The sequence below is a fragment of the Myripristis murdjan genome, chromosome 5 (genome assembly GCF_902150065.1).
Source record: "Myripristis murdjan chromosome 5, fMyrMur1.1, whole genome shotgun sequence".
NCBI lineage: Eukaryota > Metazoa > Chordata > Actinopteri > Holocentriformes > Holocentridae > Myripristis > Myripristis murdjan.
This window is the reverse complement of record NC_043984.1, coordinates 30206416-30223624: the sequence shown is the minus strand read 5'-3', so window position 1 is coordinate 30223624 and position 17209 is coordinate 30206416. Positions and strand designations below refer to the sequence as shown.

Below are 17209 nucleotides of genomic sequence, written 5' to 3'. Positions count from 1 at the left end.
TTAATTTTTGCAATATTCAATTTCAATGTCATTTTAAAGGTGTTTCAAAATTACTACATGGTACAAAACTGTCTTACCACTACAACCACAATGCCAGAGTCAGCTCGTGCTGCTTATTATGTAAAAACTGCTACTACATAAGAGACTCTACCGCAGAATTTCAAAACTACTTAATTAGCAAACATGGAATGAAGTCTCACTACTTCACAGAAAGGCACATAATTACACTGCTAAACTCTTGTGCTGTTACAGTCACAGAAAAAAGCAGTCAGAGTAAGTAGAACTGCTTTCATTGTCACAGTTAATGCTCTTAACTGGATTATCTTTTGACACATCTGTAAAGATATGTACCCTTTTATGATATATGCCATGTATGAACGCACACACATGCACACACACGCACACAAAGCACATCTTTGATACTACTTCTTTTTTTTGTGCAATCAGATTATACTACATACACGTCCTTATCATCCAAAGAATCCCAGTTGGGCTTTAATGCAGCGCTGTATCGCTTTTTTACCCTTTACATCTACCCTTTCATGGCACCAAGCTGTTCTGGAGAAGGCTGCAAGGTGAATGTTGTTCATTAGACCTGGGAAAGTAAAAAAAGAAAAAAAAAATCTGAACACAACAATCTGGGCATGCAGAACATTTTAATTTTTCATACACACAGATACAACATAGGACTGCCTGTTTACTGTGTGCAAAAGCAAAGACTCCCCAAGCAGTTAGGAAAGCAGCTGGTGGACCCCTCAGGTGTTTCTATACCTGTTATCATGTTAGCGTACCAGCATAAACAACATATTGAGACATACAGTGTGCACCAACAAGAGAATATACTGACTTATCTATTTGAGAGTTTATGTGTTGGCTTATGCATTTGTGCAGGCATGTTTGCAACGTCCATGCAATCAAATAACAGTTTCAGGATCCAAATAAAACTTTTACTGTTGCCGTGTCATCATCATCAGATCCATACAGAAACTTGCAAATCAAATTCATGACTATCACTAGATGGTTTTATTCCTGATGCACAGATCTGAAGATGCATTTTTTTTTTTTTTTTTTGGCGGTTGTGTTATTGCCATGAAATCAAGTATTCTCAAAGTAAAGCAGGGACACAGGCCGCTGGAGATGCTATGGCATTCAAGTAATGGGATGACACAGATGGCTTAAGCACCCTGTGGTCACACTGCGGGGGAATTCATTACACTTTCCTTGAAGATAGCTAATCTCAAAGACACAGTTCCTTTCATTATGAAAACAGTAAAAACATTCTCTCATTCAGTTCCTAATCACAAGTTGCCCATCTGTGTGTCGAGTCATTTAAAATAAAATTTAAGTGAGTCCCCCTGACAAAAATGAGTTTATGCCAGGTCAACAATTAGTGCGTGTCCATATGACCCGTATAAAATCTTATTCAGTGAAGAAATGTGACAAGGAAAAACACGGATACCACATCTCACAGACACTCACTGCCATAGTTGACTGACTGCACGATTTTACCAGTTTGCAAACAGCCTATTTGGTTTGACATTTCTTATGACTGCATTCAATTTTCCATTTGAGCTAGGCCTGAGTTTTGCGGGTTGTCCTTCAACTGAATGATACATAAATATACTGTCAAATGAGACGTCTTGCTGGAAAAGTATCATCAGACTGTTTATGGGGCTCTGATGAAGTCACAGCCCTCATCCTTTCTTTTTTTCCAGTGTTTCTTACATCTTCAAGACAGCCTCAGACTAGGCAGCGTCAGATGTTGGTGCCTCCAAATGGCAGTGAAAGGCAACTCTTTCAACTTTGATACTCAGAAATGATGCTAGGTGTAAAGTAACATAAGTGACATAAGTGTTATTTAGAGGATTTCCTGCCAGTGACTGGACCAGAATTTCATTTGGGCATTTATGGCAAATGTATCTCATCTCAGTTCATGCAGATTAAGCATCTTTATGATTGAGGCCGGGTAAGGTTGGTTTGTTTTTATGTTAAAAAACAAACAAACAAACATCTTGACAGCTTTAAAGATGAACTATGTTAAAGTGCATTGAAGTGATGACACTGGAGATCAGGGATACTCAACTTGCTTTGCTGCAGAGGCCAGGGCCAGTTAATATACAAATGTTAATAATATCTATAAGATATACTGAATAAACAGTGAAAGGTCCAGAACTCATCTTTCTTTGAAATTATTTATTTTCAAACTGACTGCCTTATTCACTTAACTTATTAACTAAATTAATATACCCTAACCCTAACCCTAAGGACTGACAGTTTGCCTATAAGACAGATAAAACATATATTTTACTGCGTTTAACAGCTGCAACTGCATTTAAATTTTAAATGCTTTGGCTGCATTTGAAAGAGTTTATACAACATTAAACACAGAGCTGGAACCTCCGCCATCACGCAATCATGCAAATGTTGGAATGATTCATAAACAAAGAACCATAAACATGAACTGCCGCTACCAGGGACAGAATGAAAAGCACATTGAAGCTCCTCGCATGAAGTGCACATTCATGGGATCAGAGTTATCCTCATTTCTGTGTGGCATTTGCTGTCCTCAGTCATCTTTGCCAAGAGGCACATCCAGTCAGAGCAGCCTGCGTCGGTCAAGTGCACATGAACTTCTCGAGGAGATCAAGTGTCACCGCTTCTGCACGCTGCACAGATCGCTGAAAGGCTAGTATGCAGCTGCCCGAGTAACAGCAAGGGGACACTCGGAAATTTTGTGGGAGTTTATTTATTCATTTATTCATTGGTGCACGGTGTATACGCACTGTTTGTCTAAAGAAAGACATGCTTTGCAGTGTCTCCCCTTTGTATTCACACCATGTGGATCAGTTATTATTTTGTCACTTGTTGTGCTTGTTCTCACATCCCATTGCCACGTAACTAAGACAGATTCCCTGTACACATTATGCACTTGGCAATAAAGTCATTCTAATTCTAAATTAAATAGGTGGAGAGTGGATAGGATTTAAGTGGATGACAGGTTCATTAATGGTTGCTATTAATTCTCTTTCATCAAAATGATCATCACTATATCAGCCATATAATATACTACTCAAAAAGGGATTTTTTAAAAAAAAAAAAATCTGTGAACAGCTAAATGAAAGATTACCGATCTGAAACACTTTATCATCAGCTAAGCGGACTGTAAACAGTGAAGTTATAAAAGTTGCCCTCATGAATCATAAAAGAGCCTGTGCCTCGTATTGACATGCTTTCCTCTCTTGGAGGTTGTAAACTGGGCGGTGTATCAGCCACTGGAGGAGTGCAGTGAATATCAATCAGGCAAGTGTGGGTCAACAGTGATAGCTGATCAGAGAGGAAGGAGGAGGGTGAGAGAGAGAGAGAGAGAGAGAGAGAGAGAGAGAGAGAGAGAGAGAGAGAGAGAGAGAGAGAGAGAGAGAGAGAGAGAGTTTTCTAAATCCAAACTCAGCAAGGCTTTTGGCAACAGCAGAGCAGCAGGGGACTTCCTCACTTTATCGTGCCAGGCCTCGACTTCGACTTCAAGAAACGGTGATTTTGATGACGTTTTGGAAAACACTTTCCACCTCCAGAGAACTGATAAACTTTCAAAACACATAAACAGTTGGACTTATGAAGCTTTATGGCTTCAGTGCATCTATGGACACATCAACAGACATGGATTTTCCTGAGAACTACTGTAAATTTCCTTTCCGTTTTCATTCCCTGAGCTGGTTACAAGACCGTGTCTGGTGACGGTCTATGCCTCAGATCGTTTAACCTCAGTGAACCCTTAATAGGATGGATCGCCTCAGTAAAAGCTCTGTGTTTGTCAGCACTGACTGAGCTTGTGGATGCATCTGTGAGACAATACCACAGGCAGGACTTGCCAAATGAGTCACTAGATGGTGCAAGGACATATATATTCTCTATTGCTATGTATCTCTCTAATACTCTGCACGCATCAAAAAAGCACTGGCACGCTTATGATTTTTAATTAGTCATAGCAGCGGTAAAGCACATTCACTGACATCTAGTGTATGTATTTGTATACATTACAGTCAGTGCCATGCAAACCAAGAAGCAGGGCGAGGAATTGCCTGGAGCCCTTTTGATACCCTATTTATGTCACCAAACCACCTGTTAATCTATGAATTTATCATTGTTTATGGGTGGCATTGAGTTAAATTAAAGTATTTGTAGATTATTGCTAGTTTGTGAAATGCTTGGAGTTACATGTGATGTGTTTTTAAACCTTTATTTCCTTATTCCCATAATATGCCATGTCTTGCTTGCCCTCGCTGACTTTCCGTGATGTCGACAAGACCATTAAGGAAATAAATGTTTGCATGGGAGATGTTGTCAGATGTTGTCTCTATGGAGTGCCACTGAATTCTGCGCTGACCTGAGCTGTGTTGGTGCAGCGGAGATGGGGGAGCCTCAAATCAATGCTTCAGTGTGTTGGGCATAAAAGAAGCAATGTGCCCCGGAGAGAAGGGCTGTCTATGCCCCAGCGCCATGCAGCTGTGGGACCCGGGCACCCATCCATGCCCTCTGCTCCGTGCACTGTTGGTCCTCCTTAGCCAAAACATTGCAAGCTGAAGCATTCTGAAAAAACGATTTCAATAGAAGACTGAATGGAAATAAGTCTTGATCTTTTTCTTTAAAAAAAATGTGTGCACACGATGTCTTGTCAACTAAACTAAACAAATGTAAACTACACTAAACTAAACCAAACTAAACTCCATTTTCTCATTTTACATACCAGCTTAATTGCACTAAGATAAATAAGTGGCAATAGTAACATCCTTGTAATTTAGTTAATGATGAAATAATGCTGTTTACACTTAAGCTAATATCATTTGCACATGGCGGCATGCAAGCAATTTTCAGTATATTTAGTTTTTAATCCAGTATAACCTGTCACTGTGTAATGTGCTGAATGATGATGACACCTATCCATTTGGCTCATTGATCTCTGATTCTGCAAAGACAGCATGGTCATATTGAACCAGCATGAGGTTAATGGAATGAGTATTTTTGTACCTTTTACATTTTTTTTTAAAATTAGTTTACTTTTTTTTTTTTTTACATTTTGCATGTACCTTAACATACAAGGATCTCTGAAAACTGTTTCAGTAAAAGCAGGATGTGAGGCAAAGGCCACCCCATGACCTTATGCCTTCATGCTCAGTAGCATATCCATTAAGGCCTGTTTGCTCCACTGAAAGTCTTGCCTGGCTTTTGATCTGGGACGGCTATTAGATTCTGCGCTGACCCCTCTTCATCTCCCATCGAGGGGCAACGAGAAGGAAACTTAATCAAAAACACTGACATGAATGCAAGCAAAAGCTGGGGCTTACTTCATGGACTGAAAAGATACAAATATAAGCCCGGTTAAAGCCTTAAAGTCCAGGAACACACATTGCTGAGTATGAAATCCCATCAAAACCTTCTCTATCCATCATAGCTTTCCTCTATTCTAATAAAAAAGGGCTGGACAGATTCCAAAGAGGACAAAAAAAATCAACAGTATTTAAATGAGGCCTGTGACATGGTGCAATTATGTTTCATTGTAATTCATTTAATTGATAACTGAAATGACTGTACTCATTCAGCTATGCATTATCTTTAACTATGCCATTCAAGTTAATTGAATTCTGAGAGACAGAAAAAAGGAACACAAATGCATGGCCATGCACATCAATATCCTGTTAATGTGATCCAGTATTCTGCTTTTTTTATGTGTGGGGAAAATATACCATACATATACCCAGAAGCTTAAAATAACACAAATAATCTCTTATCTTAATTAAGAGAGGCTTGTAGAAGATGCTTTAGATATGCAGATGTTATCAGGATACTGAGGCTTGTATGCACCTTGTTGCTAATAAGCCCAGCTTCCAGTGTAACACGCAGAATATTCGGCTATTCATGTGTAATATGATATTTCATGTGGGGGATAAAAACACTGTGTGCATTGAATGGTATTCCAATTTTTGATTATAGGATGGGAAGTAATTACCACTCTCATTTTCAAAAGAAGTTCTTTGTGTGCAAACTGAGCTGCCACCAACGGAACGGAGGAGAACCCTGTATTGTATAAATGGTGACGTGAAGGCACTTCACAAAGAGAAAGAACACACAAACTTAAACTAAATATAATGGATGTCTGCTGATTTCTTGATGTTACAGGCTAATAAACTGGTCAGCAAAAGAACATTTTATGAAGGAACAAATGCAGACATAAGTATGTAAGTAAAGTAATAAAGTTTATGGAACCCCCTTAAACCCAGATTTCCCCTTAAATCTGCCCTTTAGTAGCTTCACAGTTGAACATAAATTCTCAATCTGCTGGTGAAACATTCAAATCCAAGATACCACTGTTTTATTGCTGTGCCACTGCATCAAACAGAAAATAATTTGTTTCCCTGTGCATCATTTTGTATACATCTCCCTGTAATTCAGCAGGATATATTTGGTATCTTTGAAAACTTTGGCACCCTCACCAAAGATGAAAGTGAAGTTCTGTGTTTTTGAACAAAGCTTGGCAATGCGCGGCGGTGACAAATCTGGTGATGGGACCAGCAGGGTTGAAGAGGTTTTAAAGCTCTGTGGTGTGGATTACATTTGGGTTTTTTGCCAGCGTGTGTGTCAGTGATTAGATCATTCATTTTCACTCATCAGCCACCCAGTAGCTGCTCTTGTCTCGGTGCCGGCAAACATCTCAATTTTGGGGGATGTGAGAGAGGCACGTCTCAGTGGCTCTCGAAGCATTTCTGGGCGGTTTCCAGTGTCCTTGAGTATTTAGCTCTTAAAAAATACTGTAAAACACGGGCCAGGAAGAGAGGAGACACTCATGTCTGGACACTAGACAGGCAGTTTCACAGAAGAGGGCACGCTTTACACCTTTCCTGTTCATTCAAATGGTATTTTCATCATAATGTGACGTATTCCTGGAAGAATACAATGTGCAAAATAATTACTTCATTACTAATTCAACAACTTTAATAAAAAAATAGAAAAATATTTTTTGGGAATTTTTTTTTTTTTTTCAATTTCTTTTTCTTTTCCTTTCTCTTTTCTTTTTTCTTTCTTTTTTTGGCATTCAAGTGTACAAAAATATCCTCTGCTGTGCAAACCCTGAAATTCAGCTTTACCAGGTGCAGTGTCTCAGAGTAAAGGAATGATTTCCCTCACATTTAAAACACCAAAAACTGTAATTGGATTTACATTTTATTCCCCATCAAACACTCACTTCTGGGATTTTTCCCATGTGGTCTACTTTTCTCCTCTTCTTCTTCTCTACCCAGAGTTCTGAAAACAAATGACGTGTTTTGTTTTTTGGTGTCACAAAATGTCTCCGGGGAGTGAAGATGTTGCCGGAGCCTAGATCATCCTCAAGTCAGCGGGGTGTTGTTGTTTTTGTTGTGCACAGCCAGATGTGGGCTGCTGCATGCTGGAGTCCCGAGGTTCAGGATGCCATGGCTGGTTTCCTGTGCAGCTGCGAGGGAGCTGCGAGGGAGCTGCGCTGTCGTCTGCGATCATAAGAGCTGCCCGGACACACATGCATGGTTGGGCATGACAGGCTGGTTCCCCTCTGACCTTTGATGCTTCACAAATACAGCGGGTGAGGCTACTGATACCATAGGAAAACCTTGTGTTAAACAGAGAGCATCAACCCCCACCACCACCACCAAAAAAAAAAACAAAAAAAAAAAAACAAAAAAAAAAACACTCTTGAAAACTTAACCCTGAAGTTGGTCAGTGAGGTGAATTATTCTCTAATTAGGCTAATTAAATGAAGTTGGATTCAGTGGATAAAGCACTTGCTTTATGCTGTTCGGGACCCACTGTCCATATAATTCATTAAATTCATTATTCAGTATAAAATACATGGGTACAGATACAGGAAATCATTCCTGCCACAAGCCATCACACTGTACAATAACTCACACCAGTCTGACAGAGACTCACAACTCTCTGCAGTATAGCTCTGTTTTTAACACTCCACTACCCAGCACCTTAAAGTGTTTGTTTATTTATTATCCACTACTCAGCACCTTACTTACTTGTTTATTTTATTTTATTTTATTATCCATCACTCAGCACCTTAACTGTTATTTATTAGAAGTGGTGATTCCATGGGATCAAATCAAGTCGGACAGTCGCCGAATCCCATTACTGGGCGTCGGGTTCTGCCACTTGGTTTCCTGGTACCATGGTGTCAAGCTTACCCTGTGCCATACCATCTACTATCTGTATTTTCATTTTTCATATTTATTATTTTTATCAGTATATCTTACATTTCTTACATTTCAACACTTAAACATCTTATATTCTCAGGCCACTTTATTGTATATACTTAGCCCTTTTTGTATTTAGTGTATATATTTCACATTTTTAGTCTCTATTGTATATACTTTTAATTATAATTTTAATTTTTTTATTTTATTTTTATTTATTTATTTATTTATTTTTGTTTTTATTGATGATGCTGCTGTAACGTGTGAATTTCCCAGTCTGGGATCAATAAAGTATACCTATCTATGGTATACCTATCTATGGTCATTTTCTCATGACATGTGGATTATAAATCATAAACCATGTTTTGAAATGCTCATGATAGTTTGCATGGCAAGCGATCTAGTTAAAATGCAAGAAATTCATTTGAAATGGCTTTTTTTTTTTTCTTGGGGAGGACCCCTGCAGCCCCCAGGCTCCCTCCCCCCTACAGATCATAGTTACGCCCCTGGTTAAATATTTAATATTTAATTTGCAGTGCCATCATGTTTTTTTTTTCTTCCAATGAATGACTTTTCCGATGAATGAAATTTTCCAACTATCCTTTAGAAAGCACCATTGTTTGCTCTAATAGTCAGCCATCAATCATTTTGGAAGAATGGGTGTCACCTTGTTTTGGAAGATATCTGGCCTGGGACCAAAACTCTTCAAAGACAGGTTATGCAAACATAAAAGTGTCAAAATATATGACTTGTGTGTTTGGTGGAGATATATCTGGATGACATACAAATGGCGGACACTTTCCTGTACCACTGGTGTGTTTCACCTCTGTTTTCACCGGACAGAGACCACACTTGAAATGAAACCTTTCGAGTTTACGTTTCGCCTACCTCCCCGCTACCAACACAGAGGTCATGTGTCGGTGGAACAAATGAGGAGAGGGAAATAGCTGTGTCCTGGCCAAGAGATAGCAGGGGGGGGACAGCAGAGAAAAAGGATCAGACTGAGAAGAGACAGGACGCTGGAGCTCTCCTCGGAGTCTTTTCAAAAACACTGTAAATCACTGGGATGGGACGGCTTTATCATTTCACGCCAGACTTTGTCACATAGAGAGGAAAATGGTTTGGGATGTGACTGTTTAACATAAACAGATGGGCTGGCCGTTACATGGTAGCAGCGCATAATAGAAGAAAGGGATATCTGCCCGGTTGTTGTGCCTGACACAGCTCTATTATGGCTCTTCCTTACATCTGAATAGAGCTTTAACATCAAAACTGTTTAAGTGGAATCAATATACAGATTAATGCGGCTGTAGGGGGAGCATGGTGGTTTGCACTGTTACCACACAGCAAGAATGACCCAGATTTGAGACTCTGTGTGTGTGTGTGTGTGTGTGTGTGCAGTTTGTAATGTGGGAGGAAAGCAACGTTGAACACACAAAGAAATCCATACAGCATCCCAAATTAGCATCTGCCAAATGCCATTAAAATGAATCAGCGGTGGATAAATGAAAGAAAAAAAAAAAAGGTCACCTGCCATGCTGCTTGTGGTGCTAACATTTGAATGTTTTAATTATTTTGAGTTCTGCCACACTTCATGAAACTTTATGAGGAGAATAACTTTTGATTAAACACTGATTCTGGCCATGAAACAGCAGTGAATGACATATTTCTGTGAGAAAATTGCACTTTTCCCTGTGTGTAAGAATTATTGCAGGAAGGTAAAGTTTTTTTTTTTTTTTTTTTTTTATTGTTATTATTAAATTACCAGCCTGTTAATAGGTGAGACAAAGAGTTACTTTTGGACACTGCATGCATGTCAGGTAGACTGGAGACTCTAAATTGCCCACGTGAGCATCTGTCTGCCTGTGTTAGCCTTTTGATGGACTCATGGAGACCGTGTCAGGGTGTTTCCCTGCCTTTTGCCCAGTACATGCCGGGATATGCTCCAGCAGCCTTGACACTGGAAAGGATTAAGTAGAGAAAGTAGAGAAAATGAATGGATGATGTCATTCAGCGCTCTTTAAAACACATTGCTGGGAAAAATCCGTCAATATAAAAAACAGCAACACCGCTCACAGAGAGCTCATCCTGTCTTGGAGTGGCAATCCGCACTTAATTGCGGATGCCACTTGAATCCTAAAAGGCCTTCTGAAAGATCTCCTATAGATTATCTATCATCTCTAATTTTGTGAGGCAGTGGCCTAAGCTGTCCTGGTGCTGTAGTGAAGGGAGATGCATTAAGAGTGTAATAACATAGTGGATGGTGTCTAATCAGGATTTATGTGGTTTCAGCAGTTCCATTGTCCGCAGTGCGCCCACTTTCCTGCCAAGCGGGTGTCAGCCTGGGGAGAAGGGCTCACGCAGGCTGTCGGTGTCCAAAGTGGGGTGCAGAACATGAAAAAGTTTGAAAATCCCTGTAATGGGCATCCTGATGCTTTTGTGCTCAACCCTACCCCGGGGTTAGGCCTGGCTTGGCCGAAAGAAGGTTTGGCCTCAACTTTTTCCTCTTTTCCCCATTAACATGAGATAATAAAATGTCTGCGGTAGGAAAGAAGGAAAGAATTTGAGCTGATTTAAAATGGTTTCTATGAAATGGTATCTATCTATCCATCTATCTGTTGATTTTCTTACTCTAAAAGTAACAGAGAATAAATTCACATATCCTCTGAGGAAAGATGACTTTTAAGGAACAAACAAACAAAGCAGTTAGCCCAATCATGGGGGCTAATATTTGCTTTTGCTAAATGAAGACTATTGGCCAGTCGGCATTGTTTACCTCCAATATAATGGAAGTTTTTCTGCGTGACCACAGCTAGGCTATATAAAAACAGTCTGTAAAAGCTGAAATTAAATTTGATGTCCTCTGCTCATGTAATTGATGTTTTTGTTAAACAATTTAAAGTCATTAATGTATCAGAGTTTCGCCCACCACTCAACAGGGGTGGTGGGTGACCCCGCCTTCGAGAGCTGCTAACCCCCAGAAGAATTGCCTTTTTGATGGCTTTTAATGGACAGTTTTAGTGTCCAGTGATTGTCTAGAAGCTGTTACGGAGGCTTTCTCATCCAGATACGGATAAAATCCTGGAGGAAGCATTGAAACCTTTTTATTTTTTGGCATGGAAATTGTCCAATTTAATGACACAAAATAATGGCACAAAATCAACTATTGGCACCTTCGATACAAAAATATTGGTACTGGCATCAGCTTTCAAAAACCCATATCCTCTCAAGCCTAATGAGAAGCAGTGAGTAATGCCTCCGACTTATATAGTGCTTACTCAAACCATCTGGCTAACAGAATAGCAACCGGAGGATTTTTGCTCGCCATAAACCCAGACTTCATTTTGATGTCCGATTCTTCACTTCAATGTGCATTTTAGCTGTGTTTTATGCATGTGTTTAATGTGTGTGTGCTTGATTGCGCGAGCTTGACTGCTCCACTTTCATCCGAGGCCCACTGATTGCCTTCTTGTTCCTCCAGCAGGCTTCGTTCACACCCCTGCATTGTTGTTTTGCCACTCCAAGAGAGAGTGATGCTGCATTATTAAATAGCCTGGCTTTGAAGTAGTGATTGAGTTGTCCATCTGTAACTAAAATAACGCCTATGAGTATTGAGAAGAGCTTCAAAGCATAAAAGCATAGATCAAGGGGGGGAAAAAAAACAACATTGAAAGTATTTTATTTTGTGCTTGTTGGTTGAGTATGGTGCCTTCTGCATGCAGATCCCGTTGACCTGAGCAACTAAACAACCACGGCGAAATTGGAGTAGCCTCTCTGACAGGTACGTCTTTTGAATTCAAACACATTCGTTCTTGGAACAAAAAAGAAAAAAAAAATGTTCGCAGTGAGAATAAACACTCAATAAAACATACAGGTGATGCAACCCTTGACATAAAGGAAGGAAATTCTCCATCAATTGTTTCGCCTGGACTTTTTTAATGTTGACATCTGGCAATTGATTCCTTTCTTTAAATGATGAAAATGCATTTGCACCCAATGTCCTCTGCAATCATGCATCCATCATTGCAGCCACTTTTTTTTAGCCAGTGATCCCTTTATGTAGAAACTCATTGACACAGGCATAATGACATGACATAGAAAGAAAAATAATCATAGATCGGAAACTAAAGAGAGCAATAACTGTTTGTGAAGCACAGGCAAATAAAGGAAATATGAAATGTGCAAATCCTAGTGAAAAATCATTGGGATATAATACCTCCAGAGGTGGGTATAGTGTTAGTGGGTGAACCTTATTACTTTGTATGAATCTCATAATGATCCTATGGGGATATATTATTGATACTGTTATGTTTATGTGAGGACCTTCTCAAAATTATGACAGGATTATTGTATTTTTGGTGGATTGGCCTTGATCAATCAAATCAGTGCTTATCCTCCATCACTGATCAGTGTGTCAAGCTGAAAACATCACCTTAAAAATCATAACCTTGTTAACTGATATTGACTAGACACAGTGGGGTGCCTGATATCTCCATATCTTTGCTTTTCATTCACACTGGATTTCCCAACCATCAATCTAATGGTGATTTACATCTCTATTCCTTTCCATTATTTATTTGTTTGCAACCCCGGGTGAGCCAAGGTGCAACAGCCTCTGTGTTAATGAAGCCTATCATCACTGTTTGCAAAGGTGAGGGAGCTGAGAATGTGGTGTTGTTCGCACTGGACGTGGTGATGAAATCAAAGGACAGTCCTGACCACGCTGCAAGAAATGTCCACCTCCGCAAACACTGAATCTCAAAATATAGAAGAGTACAAAAATAAATATTAAAATTTAATACGCGCACCAAAGGTCTGTCACGTTGCAATCAAAATCAGCGTTCACCACCAAGTTACTTGAGTCTGGCAGGTCAGTTATGTGGTTAATGCCACGCGGATGGACTGATCTGTCTTTTTATGGGTTGTCTCCAGATAAGGGAAATTCCTAGCTGAATTGGGAACAATGGCGGATTATTTCCCTTCCACTGGCACATTTCTTTCACTTAGTTCGGGAGGACAACAAGATTTTACAACCGCATTTGAGGCTGAAGGACTTGTTGAGACGGCCACTTTTTGCAGTGTACAGGAAGCGCTGTGGTAGAAGGCGTTTGGGTTTACGCATTCCCCCCTGAACACACGGGCTGTGCGTCTTCCTGCCTCCCTGCCTCCCTGTATCTGACACTGTCCCTCCCTCTTTCTCTCTCTCCTCCTCCTCCTCCCTCGCACATTCAGCTGAGGCTTTGGCTTTCCAGCGGCAAACACCGACACACTCCCTATCCCTCAAACAGGGGAATAAAGACGGAGCGGCGGCAGGAGCAGGACTGACTCCCCGGTGCGCAACATCCATGGTCCTCACCTGGATGTCTGTTTGACAGGAGGGTATGTTGAAATATTAATATGTGTGTATGTGAGTGTTTTGCCGGCCAGTTTGCTCGTGTCGTTAATAAGACCAGGCTTGGCTATGCAAAGTCTCTCTGAAACGAATTGTTGAGTGTGGGGCTTCAAGAATCCCGAGAGCAATCACATTTGTGTCCGTCTTACTCCTTTACGCGTAATTCGTCAGTATTATGAGGAAATAGATTACGCCAGGCATTTCGTTTTATTCTTTGTGCGCTGAACTGCTGCAGTGAAAGGGCATTTATTCCGAATGGTGCTGCTCAATAGACCATCATTTTATAATATGCATGGGCTTTTCAAGAAGGTAGACCAGTGTTTCATTCAAAACCAAGAGGTGGTTATAAATCCGGGCCGCTTGCCTTTTCTGTGGGGAGTGAATTATGTGGCAGAGGCAGTTGGGGGAATAAGGAGCAGACGCAAGTTGTAGCGTCGCTCTGTGTCCACTGGCTCCTAGAGCGTTGACATCAAGCCTGCAATCATGCAATCAAACCTTTCCAATGACCCCCTCCTTACCCCCCCCCCCCCCCCCCCCTCCCCCCCCCCCCCCCCCCCCAGCAGCTGAACACCCACTCTATAGTGGTCTCTCACCTATGGCCTTGACATGTGGTTTTCATTTCAACAGCCGTGGCTTTACAAGTCGAGCTAGGCTCCAGAAGCCAGCTGGTAAGCGAATATTTGTTTTGCAGTTTTCCCCTCAGTGCATCAGAACTGTAAAGGCAAATTGGATCTGCTATTGGCACTTTATTCTCAAACACACCCATCAGTAATTATGCAATAGTCAGAGTGACTGACTGCTGTGCATACACACACACACACACACACACACACACACACACACACAGACACAGTTACACACACCGAGCTGAGCACTCTTACACAATGTTACATGTCACACCCTTTCATCAACATACTCACACCTTAACTTGTGAGCTCGTGCAAAGTGACTGACTGTTATAAAACAAGCCGGCTTTGTGTTTTGTGGCTCTCCACCAAATGTTTACTGTCAATCTATCAGTCGTGTATAATTACAATGGCCACACTGTACAATGCAAGTCATCACTGAATAATGTGGAAATACTTGGACACAGAGGTGAAGCAGCATTCTACCTTTTCTTTTTTCAATGCATGCTCTGACAGGTCCGTGTAAGGAAATGACCTCACTTTTGGCCACCTTGGTTTGTTTGGCTTTGTGGAAGCAGATGCAAACATGAACTTCTCTGCAAAACCAGCACTGCATGGACTGGTTGGATTTGAAAGCGTGGTTTGCCATGTTTGTGCAGATAAGGCTGGCCTGCCCGTTGCATCTCAACCCACAATGTTTCTGTAAACAAGATATATTTGTTTGATGCAACACTGACACAGAATTTGACCTATCTATTTTAGATTAAGCTGAATATAGGTGGATGACCTCTGAATCCATTGCTGGTAAAATAAATAAATAAATAAATAAATGAATAATAATACCTGTGCAAGAAACTGCAGTTCTGTAATTCCCTGTTTGAGTTTAACATATATTTGGGTTTTTACATCATCTACTGTATTGTTTTGCAAAACTCAGCATTGTTGCAGATACAAATCAGGATAAGGAAGGGATGCCACTGTCCTCTCTCTGTGGCCATCTTGGTGGATTTGTGATATTTCATCACATTCTCCATTCAGGCCACACAGATTGGCAGCCATAGTTGGTCGACCTGTCACATATGATCCATGCCGTTAACATCGGACTCACTCCTGTGCCAGCTGTGCCAGCCCAGCTAGCCAGCCTGCCTCTCTCTGAATATCACCTGATGCTCTTTCCCCCCCAGTGGCAACAACCAGGCAGTCATTGCGTCAGTCTCAGCGACTGATTGCTGTCTCTGGTTCTCCTGTTCGCGCTGCTGTTTGCCTGTCGGTCCTTGACGTGCATGGCAAATTTGTAATCAACCAGAGGTCAGACACAATCAGCTGAATCAAACTCTGTTGCGTATTCTTTATATGCCTTTCTTTATAGTGTGTGCATGTGTGCAAAATCCACTGTGTGTGTATCTGTGTTTGTGCGTGTGTTAAGATGCCTGGGGTTGCTGCTGGGATTTCACAGCCCAGCATGCTGCCTGCCATCATTTGCAATTCAAACGAGCAAGTATGAGGCACCCAGTGAGGCTGAAGCAGCTCTGCTCTCCTCTCTGTCTTATTGGAGGCTCAGTCACTCCATGCACTCGCGGTTCACTCAGCCATTTCTTACTGATGTCACCGTTAGAGACAGAAACATGTTAATGGCTGCTCTAGGTAAAACAGCATCAGTGATGGAGAATAATATAATAGGTCGCCATCTTGCTCCAGTCACTGGTCATTTTGTATACAGCTGCTGGTGCAGACATGGCACCGCGCATAAACGTGGGGTCACCCTGACATTTTCACTGATGCCAAGCTCACATGCAACAGGTTTGTGTGTGTGTGTGTGTGTGAGTGTGAGTGTGTGCGTGTGTGTGAATGTGTGTGTGTGTGTCAGCATCTCCCACTTCTGGCTGTCATTGCTCTGGGCCCTGTGGAATGTTCTTAGACTCGCCATGTTTTTGTAGCTGGATGAATCTGGTCACGTCTCTTCCTGCCTGCTGCTGCTCTACAGTGACTACACACACACACACACACATACACACACACACCAAAGGTTTTGTCAGGGACACTACAGGTCTGAATATAAGTAGGAGACTTTACACATTGCTCTATACAAAAACTGATCATTTACTAAAGCTTAATGTACAGTACTGTATTTACGTGTTACCTGATGAGCGATGTCTTATTGATCAATAACTGTTGTTTTGTAATCGGAGCACTACAGTGGTATGCTGCACCACAGGTAGTAATGTGTGTTTTTTTTTTGTGCTTTCCTCCTCTCAATGTGGAGACAAAGACACTAATCTTATTTTGCTCTACACGCTCTTCTATCAGCTTTGTTTGGAATAACCAAAGCAGAACATACAATATTGTGGCAGCTGAATCTGGTAATAGTAATTATGAGGGCTCAGTGTCTCTTTGCTTCTGTTTTATTGGAATTGAATTAAGCTTGATCCGGATGCTGCATCCACTGCAGTCTTTGCAAAATCTTGTTATGGTGCAGACTTGGACATCATATTCTTTCAGTGCCTGATCTGTGGTGCTGCGTTCAAGATCACCAACACTAACGTCCACATGTTATCTAGTGTTGTCAAATCCTCTCTTCCTCCTTCTGTCGAGGGTCTCTTCCCAAGCCAGTGCTCCTTCTATTGCTGTCTGTCTGCTCAGGACTTTATTTTTAGCTTTGATTTTTACACACACGGCTTTAGGCGATTTATTGCCTTCTCCAGATTGCATCATTCTCTCTGTGTTCAGATGTGCGAAGAAAGAAAGAGAAGCTATTTCATGCTGCAAGACAGTTTTATTTCGCCGTTCTGTTTCCCACCCCTACTCATATAATTCCTCACAGTTGATGGGAAGCATCACTTTGTCCTTCTGAAGGGGAGGCAGGGAGCTCTAAGCGGAGCTGCAGCTCAGCTCGCCTCAGCCTGATGATTACAGTGAGTCAGCACGTTCTGCCCCCCCCCTCTGTTTCCTTTACATACCTATCCTCATCT

The 17209-nt window shown here is 41.1% G+C and overlaps 1 protein-coding gene across 4 annotated transcripts in view; it reads left to right on the top strand.

Annotated features, from left to right (window-relative positions):
- The first annotated feature begins 13469 nt into the window (after positions 1-13469).
- Positions 13470-17209, top strand: part of LOC115358881 (band 4.1-like protein 1) — a 75717-nt gene continuing 71977 nt past the window's right edge. For all 4 annotated transcript variants that reach the window (XM_030050987.1, XM_030050985.1, XM_030050984.1 and 1 more), the window contains exon 1: positions 13470-13601. The gene's annotated coding sequence lies outside the window, so the exon portion shown is untranslated. The remainder of the gene's footprint in view (positions 13602-17209) is intronic.